This window comes from Apostichopus japonicus, chromosome 2, assembly GCF_037975245.1.
Source record: "Apostichopus japonicus isolate 1M-3 chromosome 2, ASM3797524v1, whole genome shotgun sequence".
Taxonomy (NCBI): Eukaryota; Metazoa; Echinodermata; class Holothuroidea; order Aspidochirotida; family Stichopodidae; genus Apostichopus; species Apostichopus japonicus.
The window spans coordinates 7,992,080-8,003,000 of NC_092562.1; the positions used below are offsets into that span (position 1 = coordinate 7,992,080).

At 38.4% G+C, this 10,921-nt stretch overlaps 1 long non-coding RNA gene across 1 annotated transcript; it reads right to left on the minus strand.

The window, feature by feature from the left end:
- Positions 1–1,299: 1,299 nt before the first annotated feature.
- On the minus strand, positions 1,300–3,666 carry LOC139976725 (uncharacterized). The gene is made up of 2 exons (XR_011796240.1): positions 3,419–3,666; positions 1,300–3,016 (listed from the first exon to the last, which is right to left on the minus strand). It is a non-coding gene; the product is annotated as an uncharacterized lncRNA (long non-coding RNA).
- Between the last annotated feature and the right edge of the window lie 7,255 nt (positions 3,667–10,921).

Here is a 10,921-nt window from a genome sequence, read left to right on the forward strand (position 1 = left end):
CTTTTCTTCCATCATTGGTTTTATAAGAGTTCCATTTTCAGCCAGCCTGAAAGACTGACTTTGCCTCTGTAAGATCCCTTTCTGGTTTTTTTTCTCGTGAAACCACATGGATAGCTCTCATCTGTCAGAAAATCGGCATTTTGGCTCACGTTTTCTGGGACCTTTTTTTAATTTTTAGCTGTCGCACGGCAAGATCGATCGACATACTGCTAAATATACCAAAGCCGAAATGCGACAATTTGTTAAAAATACGGATGCTGCCAGAGTCCATTCCTGATTATTTTTTTACCACTAACATATCTGTTAGCGGACATTGTGTCAGGGGGGACACATATTATAACAAAATAAACGGCCGTCAAATAAAGTCCCCCCCTCCCCCGTTAAACATAGCACATATTGTCCAGGAAGACAGTAGGACCAACAGGCCTTGTAAAATAGGTACAGGGAGACTAAATGTGAATCACTAAATGTGAAAGTGTAAATCAAGTATAAATTGTTCAGTATGTACTGAATATGGGGATACATGCGACAGTTTGTACTGCTGAGAAACATGATGAGACGAAAATATCTAGCATATTGCTATGCCCTATATGTTTTATTCTTTCCTTTTTTTTGGGGGGGGGGGCTTTTGATTGTTTCTTTGATGTTTTCAGGTCTTTTGTGTCCAAACAAACTGGACGTATTGGTTGTAAATTGATGATAAATACATCAGACAATGTGTTTGTGCAAGAGGGAGGTGGTGGCTGACATTGTTGATAGAATACATGTATTCCTGCCCTTTTCAAAAAGCACTGCTATTGTTAGGAAAAGAAACCGTGCCATTTTTTTATGGGGATGTAGAGCCTGAAGCCTTTTTACATATCTGAACCACTTTCTTTCCATTGTGGAAAAATGTCATAATTAGTAACAACGAACCTTTATCACTGGAATTGCCATTTGTCTATACAAATGAATGTTTGCTTCATGCATGGCGACCACAACAGGGTTAGGACTTGGGGCGTTTTGCCAAGAGAGAAAATCTAAATCTTACCCTCTGCACTGTAAAAACAGTTGGGTCATTTTTTGACCCAAATTTGACCCAGCAACTTAGTGGAATCTCCACCAGCCCAGGTTTGGGTCAATTTGACCAAGGATCTGTGTCATTTGACATCTGACCTAAAACTGGGTTATTTTGACCCATACGCTACTTTGACCCATATGCTACTTTGACCCAGCTTTTGACCCAGTGGTTAGTGCAATCTCCACCAGCCCAGCAGATTGGGTCAAAAAAATTGACCACGTAAATGGGTCAAAGCTGAATTTACATTTGCAGTTGCAGGAAGGCTATAAAAGAAATGACATAAGACTTCGATTCCTAAAGATAAATTAATTTATTCAAATCACAAAGTGGTGTTACAATAAAGCATGCAACTTCTTCTATTTCACATATAATTATCGATATTCATTTTGTTTTATTCCAACTAGAACATCATAGTAACAGTAAAAATCAGAGTAATGTGATACCCATAAAACTAAACAAACAATGAACACAAGAACATAGGCTAAGCCTAATGTACCAACTGAGAATCATTGGAAACTAAGCAATGTTCATTAAAATCCTGACATACTTAACTAAAACAACTGATCATTTATTCATGTGCACAAATTTTAGTTCACTGAGGAATATGTTCTGTACTACTTGAAAGACTTTAATTGTTGATCTCACAGCTAGGTTTGCTGCAGTGTTTGTAATATTAAGTTAATCAAGACTGGAGCATGCACTCACTCTCTACTTGTATCCTTAGTCACTGTAGTAATTTGATTATTAGCTAGCATTTCTAATTGTTTTTAAAGAATATAAATAAACAACATTCCATAGTTATCAATTGGATAAAATGTTAGGTATACAAAGAAGACATGTAGTACATCAATGGTGGCTGTAAGAAATCAAATATTTTGGAAAGCTCAATGTTTGGTGGGGGCTTTGTCAATGTCAAAAGTCAAAGACAATATCAAACATATTTTGCAGTGGGTTGGTGGGGCAAGACAAACCCTATGGCCAGCTGCCAATTAATAAAATCTTGCAAGCATATCCCAAAGGTGATAATTTCCTCAGTAGTTCTTGTACCAAAACAGCATTAGATTTGAATGAGGAAAAGCTGTTTATAACATACAGTACAAGAGTTATAATCACTCAAAAGTCATCAATAAATGGAAACACTGTGAATAAATATTTTTGCACCACCAATATGTTACAATATGTATAAAATTTTCAGTTGCTCAGGCAAAAAATGTACATCAGTCATGCTTTTGGCTAGTTGTGCATGTATGATGTATGGTTGGAACACTAGTTTTGCACCACTGTTTGTGAGGCAGTTCTGCTTCTTTAGTCCCTCTAAACTTAACAATAACAAATACCAAATGAAACCTTGTTCAAGGTAATATAACATGCAGACATAAATAGAAAACAACTTTGTCACATTATGTAAATTAAAAACCTCATGTAATCATCCCATCATGTTAATGACCATGAACTAAGTGTTAACCTAATGTTGCACTGCCCAAGGTTTACAGGAGATATGTTCATATCCCTTATATGTGTTTTGAGAAAATTATACGATAAAAGGTTACAATGTATAAAAAAAAAAACAAATAAATCATATTAAACACTACTTTTGACAAAGTTGTTTACATACCTTCCTTTCTCTTACTGACTACTTAAAAAAGCACGTAGGCTTCTTACTGAAGGGGATGTCGAAACCTTTCCCTTCCCTTCACTAAGCTTAAAGAGGAATTTGTGTATAAATTCCCAGGTTGTTTGACACTGGCAGGGGTAGGATATGTCAAACAAGTACAATGATTTGAAACAAATTTCAAAAGCTGCAATCAAATCTGTTGCTGGCAGAGCAACCCCTTCGATGATCACAAATGACTGAGTCGGATACCTTCTATCACCAAATGCAAGGACGAATGGCTGCTTTCGAGTTCTATCTTGCTTAAACTCATCTTCCATGAATTGAGAAAGATTGGTCCCAACCTTTGGAAGAAAGAAAATAAATTGCTGCTTTCAATGCACACTTAATTCTGTTGTCACTAATTTAAATAATTAGCAAATCTTTTCACTTGAATCATTACCATAGCAGATTTAAGATTCTGTTGACCTCAAATGACCTTGGACCTCCATGAAAAAATAGAGGGATCATCTACTCACAAAGGGCTACCTACATACTAAGTTTAAGGTTCAAGCAACTTAACTTGGCACCTGACTGTTATAAGTGAAAAATCATCATGACATTTTATGCGATTTAATTACATACCAGTAGGAATGACTGAGGATGTAGGAATATCAGTTACTTAGCCTACACAGTTAAAAAAAATTGACCCTTATCCCTTACTGAGTATATTGTATGTAGACTGTTCAAGATAATGGTATTAGTACCTTTTGGATCTGTTTTTATGTTGCACTTTACAGGTGTAGGCTTCTTTACTTCTTTCGGTGTTGCTTCTTGTTTCTTAAAGGCATGGGATCGTTTTCGGGCAATCTTTCCTCAAGATAGTCTGTAGCAGGATGTTTCCAATGGGCTTTTGTGTACCCTGCTACCTATAGTCCACAGATAAAAATAGGACATATATAGTTAACTTCAATTGTTCAATTACACCGACTATAGTCTTGGCAAAGACTGTTTGTTGGAGTATATGGGCAATTCCATGATGGAGGGGACATGGCCTAAAAATAAGAAGTGTCAGTTTTCAACCTGCTATCAGTCTAATGTTGTAGTATACATATCTAAGTTTGTGGAATAGGTAAGCAATTTTTCTCCAATACTCAAATTTTGAATACATGGCTCAATTAATCAAGGAGGATGAGAGCTCAAAATAATCCTGAAAATTCATCATACATTCCATTCCATCCTATATGATACTAATCAGATAGTATTTAGTAGTTTTATTATGTCTTACTATAGATACTCTTGTTGACTGTGTTATGACAGAAAAACATTTCAAAATTTCTTCATGACAACTTCAGAACAGACATTTTTCAGGCTTTAATCACTGATGTAACGTGAGTAACCAAAAAAACAACTTTTTCTCTATGTGACATTTCTGTAACAAGTGGAAATCTGATAACCATAATTTCGTTAGTACTCATAGTCCCAAGTGTGGAAACAAGATCACTAATGAGGAGAGACCCATCATGTGTGAGTGATAGATCACTGAAATCTGTAACGTGAGTAACCGTGTAACGTGAGTAACCAATGTGTAACGTGAGTAACCAAGCTAACACACTGAGACAATGCAGGAAATGCCTATTATTGTCTTGTAAATAATTGCTCAATAAGAGAGGGCAGTGGGGGTTAGGGCTAGGGTTAGTACAACACCTGGAGAGTACTCTCCCATCACCCATGAAGAAGATTCAGCAAGAAGCTCGGAGGGTGGCCACTAGATGACAAGTTGCCTCCTCCTGCATATTTCAACCTGGAGCGCAAAGGGCTGGATCCAATTCCTTCAATTCTACCAAGGCCCTGATCCAAATAGACTTCTCTGAGAACTACACATGTGTATCTCAAGATGAAATCCAGAGTGCCCACTGGAACCAAAGACAGGTGAGCCTGTTCACAGTAGCAGTGTGGCACTCCGGTTCACTCCATTCCAGTGTTGTGGCATCAGACAGCCTGGTCCACTCCAAGGATACAGTTATGGCATATGTGGACAAAGTTCTTGATGGCCTACCCCAAGCCTTGAAGTCTGTATCTGTCTGGTCGGATGGTCCAGCTTCACAATTTAAGAACAGATTCCTCGCTGCTGCTATTATCCGCCTTCAAGAAAAACACAATCTCAAGATGCTGTGGATGGGATTGGTGGAGCAGTGAAGCGTCGTGCATGGAGCTAAGTCAAATCTCGGAAGGCATTACCAATGCAAAAAAGCAACGTAACATCAACCACTGGGATGCCCAAGGTGGACACCCATACTGATGCCGCAAGCTGAAATTGAGGCGAGAAATAGCGAACTCGGTCTGAAATCTGTATTTGAGAATGCCAAGCAAATCGTTGGAATGGCCAGTAAACATCACTTGCAGGTACAGAACAAGGATGTCTTCTCCTTCACCATTACAGATGATGGCAACAGCTCTGCTGAAAGGAATACCCCCCTCGGGAGATGGGGGAGGCCACAGAAAAATGCAACCTGCTCAGGGAGTGGCAATGCTGGTATAGAACTCGGTATAGACTGGTATGCCGTTGAATACGAAGTGGTATTGTACCCCCCCCCCCTTGTAATAGAACCAAAGGGGGACCAGAACGACGTACAAGTGTCAGTGATGCAGCCAGCTGGGCCCAATTAAAAATGGCTAAACCCAAGGCACAAGATAGTCTATCTCAGGGAGAAACTCATCACCAAACTTGATGCACCAACCTTTGCCAATAACCGTGGGCACTTCAAATTTTCTGTCGCCTTTTGAAGACTGAACGAATCAGCTCTCTTCCAAAGCCGCTTCCAAACGTTACTCAATGTTCAATTGATATGTTAACAATTTCCTATTGGTTCATGGTTTTTTTTCAGTTGGCCTGTTACTTTCCCAGAGAGATTTAGTTCCCTTAGTATTATATTCTGGGTAAATTCAAGTTTGACACACTGCTAGTCCTCAAATAAAACTTAGTTACAATGTTTAGAATTTGTTGCCGATTTGTGAAGATATGATTCATGCATTATCTTAAAAAGACATGGTATATCTCATTTAGATTGTGATATTATTGAATTACACTGGAGAAGATGTTCAAAATGTCAATTCCACTGATATATGGGTGTTTCCTAGTCATTATCCAGCAGCAAGTTCATCATGGACTCTGATTCCCTATGTATTGTATAGGTGGACAAACTGTAACGTGAGTAACCGTAACGTGAGTAACCGGTGAATGCCTCATTTTCACCGAGACAGGAAACCAGATATGATTTTAATTGTGTTCAGTATTTTTATCATCACCTAAGGTCCAAGAAACATGTATCCATTTTCTTTAAATATATCCAGTATGAGGACACTTTTTGAGTGAAGTTAATTTTTGGCGTCGGGGTGATTTTCAAATGTAACGTGAGTAACCGACACTTTCATGTACCTATCTCCTACAAGAAACAAGATAATCAAATTGTGTTTTCGCCAATGTTGAGGTAAATTAGTTATCCTATCAATGCATAGAGAACAGTCATTCAAATTAATGATTGGTGGAGCTATCAAACCATTTGTGAGCGAAAGTCTTCAAAAATGTAACGTGAGTAACCGTGGAATTGCCCATATCATATTTTACTGCAGTGGCATAACCAGTAGGGGAAAAGCCCCCAATTGGTCACCCCCATCCGCCCCAAATTGACATACAAGTAAATTAGTAAGATAGAAATGATGAACCATTTTACATCTTGTCCACCCCTTAAATACAAGAATTTTATCCCTCCCCTTACACCCCTTCCCCATATCTTGTCCCCCTCCCATTGCACAGACTCCTTGCTACCCTTCAGCTCTCCCCCACCCCACCCCCACTAAAAAGTCTGATTATGCTACTGTTTTACTACATTTAATAGCACACTGTTAACTCTCTGTTCAGCAAGATAGCTATTAACAAGTAACATTATACTAGTCTTAGCCTCTAACGTTGTATTTAGTTAAACTTACGTAGTGAGGTTAGGCCTATGCTTTATCAAAGACCAAACGTTAGGTCTAACATTACAGCTATCTATGTATCACTATCAGTATCACTGTATCAGGGTAATTATGGCCTTGTCTGAACCACGGCGCTCGCAGCACTAATAACATGTTACTTAGGCCTAGCCTATCATCATATCTACAATGGCATACTATAATATAGTATTTAACCAATAAACGTTGCGAGCACCTGTGGCCTGAACTAGTCAGCATACTTTGGCGTATATTTACCTTTGAATATTGGTATTTACATTGGCAAACCCCAGTCATCAAGGGTGGAACTAACAAACGTGTCCATTTTCAGAGCCCATCAAAGTTTTTGATTCAACTTAGACTGCCTTCTTGGTCCTGAATTTACGTATGGTTTGTAGATTTGTGTGACGGTGTTCAGCTGTCGTCTACGAAAGGCGTCATGCAAAAACGCTGATAGTGGTCACATGACATAACTTATCCAATGAGAAAAGTCTTTGAGAGTGACCCAGTGCAAAAAGTCAAACTTTCATCGAGCTATTTCACAATTTCAAACAATCTTGCGTAATAACTCAACCAATACGACCCATTTCTGGGTAAAGTATGGCTGACTCAGCAGATGGGTCACACAAAATGACCCAGGTGTTTTTACAGTGTGTGTTTTGAGGAAATACGGCAACAATGAAGTTTGAACTCCTGTAAGTTCGTAATCTTTTACCTCTGCAATTATTTTTGATTTTAGCTGTAATTGCCTGCCCTATCCCATACCCGCCGAGCGATTTTTTTCCAAAACAGGTTTGCAATTGTGTGTAAATAGTCGCTCATGATTGGTCGGAAAAGCTAGTTCTCAACAGTCTGACAGTCAAGCTACACTCAAGCTTCAAATTCAATTGCTGATGCACGTTAGAGAAAATACAGGTGTCATAGGAATACAGTCCGTCAGCAGAATATATTTTATAACACACTACCTTTCGTCCTAGTTTGGTGCTCATGCCAATGACCTCAGTTCCGGTTGTGTAACCTTTCAACTTTCGAACTGCCATTAGGCCTGTCTGTTGACCGTCCCATGGATATAGTAATTTGCCGTAATTATAATTTTCCATAAATATAAACATGTACAGCTGACGTATGATATTAGTAACGGATCAATAGAAATAGCTCCGTCTTACAACTGTGAACCAATTCCCCTGTCAGGGAGGATTCCGAATCTGTAAGATTCACAGTTCAGTGGTTCAAATGATCTTCTGATTAGGTGCTTCGCATTATCAGCTAATCTAAGTAGAGCAGATATAAGAAACCTCGTTATTGCACTGCATGCAGCAATACTGTTCTCGAAACACGCGGGTTACATTTGCATTGTCTTTATATCAAGACTAATTAACAATCAAAGGTAGAAGCATCGTGAACCATGATAGAGTATTAAACTATGACTTATACTCAAACATGTTATCATCTTAAGCACACTGTTTCATACTTACTTATTGTATCAACCACATTTAGCATATTAAAATGACATCAGATGGTTACATTGGTACGGACCGTATCTAGATGATTACAAATTAAAGGGTCATGGTACATTGATATAATATTTTCTGATACACTCTCGGGAATAGCAAGTTGTAATGTAAAGCTATCATATTTTTAATGAAAGAACAATCTAACCAAGACGTCACCAGGTACACTGCTCTGCTTCAACTGTTCTCCGATTTGTAGTTTTACGTTCTTTAACATAGATTTCATAAGCTATAGATTTAGAAAAAAGCCATGGGTACAACAACTTCAACATTGTCTTAATTATTGTCGTTCAGATTTCTCTACAAGAAGTCTGCTGAGAAAAAAATCGATGGCCGCTTTTGAATGCATAACCCGACATTAACATTAACTCTCGTAACTTTGGAGTACATTGTCCTTGTCTATTACAGAAAAGGCTGTAATGTTGACAAGAAGACCGATTTTGTAACACCGAAAGTCTTGCAAGCAGATGACAAAAAATATTGGAATAAAATAACAGACTATTTGATTATGGACAGTTTGATTTAACAAGGATCAAGTAGCATTTCGTGATGTGGTATCGCTGTACATACTGAACTAGGCATGTACAGTTTTGGTGGTTTAAGATAGATTGTATGTGTATGTGTGTGGGAGTGGGCGTGGGGGGAATAGCAATTAAAAAAAAGGAACGTTCACACAATATCCAGGGGGAGGCCCATGCAGTTATCAAATGTTTAGACCCCCTGTGGAATGGGAAAAAGGTTTACAGGTCGTAATTTCGCAAGAAAAGTGGAAATTTTGCGATAAAGAATAGTCAACATTTTCAGATAATACAGAGTTGGAAATGAGATTTTGACTTGCTACTATACTAGTTTTCCTTTTATACCTTAAGATTATCGAGAAAAAAAGAACAAAAAAAAAATGTAGAATTTTGAGTTAAGAGTTGAAATTTGATAACAAAGTGGTCGATATTTGACACAAAAAGGTGATACGTTGGTGTTTAGTCGTAAATTTCAGAATACAAATTAGTGTTAAGACAACAATTGAACATTTTATTCTGAGGCATGTTTAGATGATACATTGGGTCCAAACACAAGGTTGCGCTGATGTATATTTTTACTTTTGAGTGTGGTTACAAAAAAAAAGAAGAGAAATGGGGGGGGGGGGGAGGGGTGTGTCGCCTCCATGAGAGGGCTAAATCTAATTGCTAGACTGGAAGTTTCCTGTAAATAATGATGGAACTGGAGCATGGTCACCTTTGAATATGACACTGACCATTTAGACACAAATATGTCACTTTCAACTGAAGAAATCACTCTATCACCCAAAGACGTTTTGTGAACCGAGTCATTAATCGATAGCTAATTATTCAGGTTTGGACTTCAATATTTCACCTATTTCTGGCTCTCTTTACTGATTGATTTACTGAGTAATCTCCCTTTCCGTAATAAAAATTGTGAGACAACTTGAGGGACTACTTTCGCCTTCATCGGGTAAATGTTCCGTTTTTTAGGAGAAACGTGTCGCTTTCGGGAAAAAGTATCATCAGGGCAAGGATCCAACCAAACTGTCAGGTAGAAATTAGAATGATGTTGTCGTGGTTGTCGGGGTGATAATGGTGCTGCCTGAGAACATGTACACTGCTGTATACGAAAACGAAAATTATACAACTTTACCATCGAAGATGACAATCTTAGGACTAAACATATTATTTCCCAATCTACATCATTAATATGTGAGTTAGAGATTTGCATATTTCACGTTCACTGCTTGTCACCGTCGCAGATTTTCGTCACACTCGACCGCATGTGATTTTATTTTTCATACGGTAAAGCGAGGGGAAATCTTACAGAAATATCCAGCCAGTTGGGACAATTTCCTAATGCTCATACTTCGCTAAACTGTACTCCAATATCATGCTCTCAAAGCACTGGTATTGCCAATACAAACAGTACTTAACCTTGATCTGATAGAAACATGATATTCATACTGCTCGTACTAACAATACGAGTGCTCTGAAAGCGGGACATAACACTACAGTATAGGAAAATTGGCCAATTGGGTGCAATATCCGGCTTTGAAGCAACGTATATGGGAGGACAGTTTAGAGAGGTATCGACATAAGGAAATTGTCCCAACAGGCTGAAATATCCACGTTGAGAAATGAATTATTCATTTGTCACAATAGAGTTCATGTATTTTATTATATAAAGGAACTCTAAATTGTAACAGAGAACAGCGCCGTTGTACAACTCGCGAACGCTCGTGAACGTAGGCCTATACTGACTCACTGGCAGAAAGCCTAAGCCTATCCACCTGTTGTCCATTGTAATGTAATGAATATAGGATATCACATGGTATTGCCGAGATCAGGTTAACATTGTACTAACTGAATTAAGTGTATGTCAGATTCATAAAAGGATGGTCATTGAAACCACAAAGCATCTCTATAAAGTGAAGAGGGAAGGAGCTGGGGATCATGGGGGGGGGGGGGGTGGCGGATGAATTGGTTTGAGTAAGGCCCCATGCAACTATAGTTTTGGAGGATACTTTGAGTCAATCAATTACATACTAAAATATACGTTCCACCCAATTCAAAATGCCCTCTTCTTCTCAATCAAGGAAAGCATTGGCATATAAGGCTGGCAAGATCTGGACTCCTCAACCCCCAAATCCCAAATTGTTTGGGAAAGCTTGGGCAAGCTGTCGGCTGAATATTTCAAGGTTCTTGAAGGAAGTTATTTGGAACTCAAAGGTGTTAAAGTTATACTTGGCTGACACTGTGCATC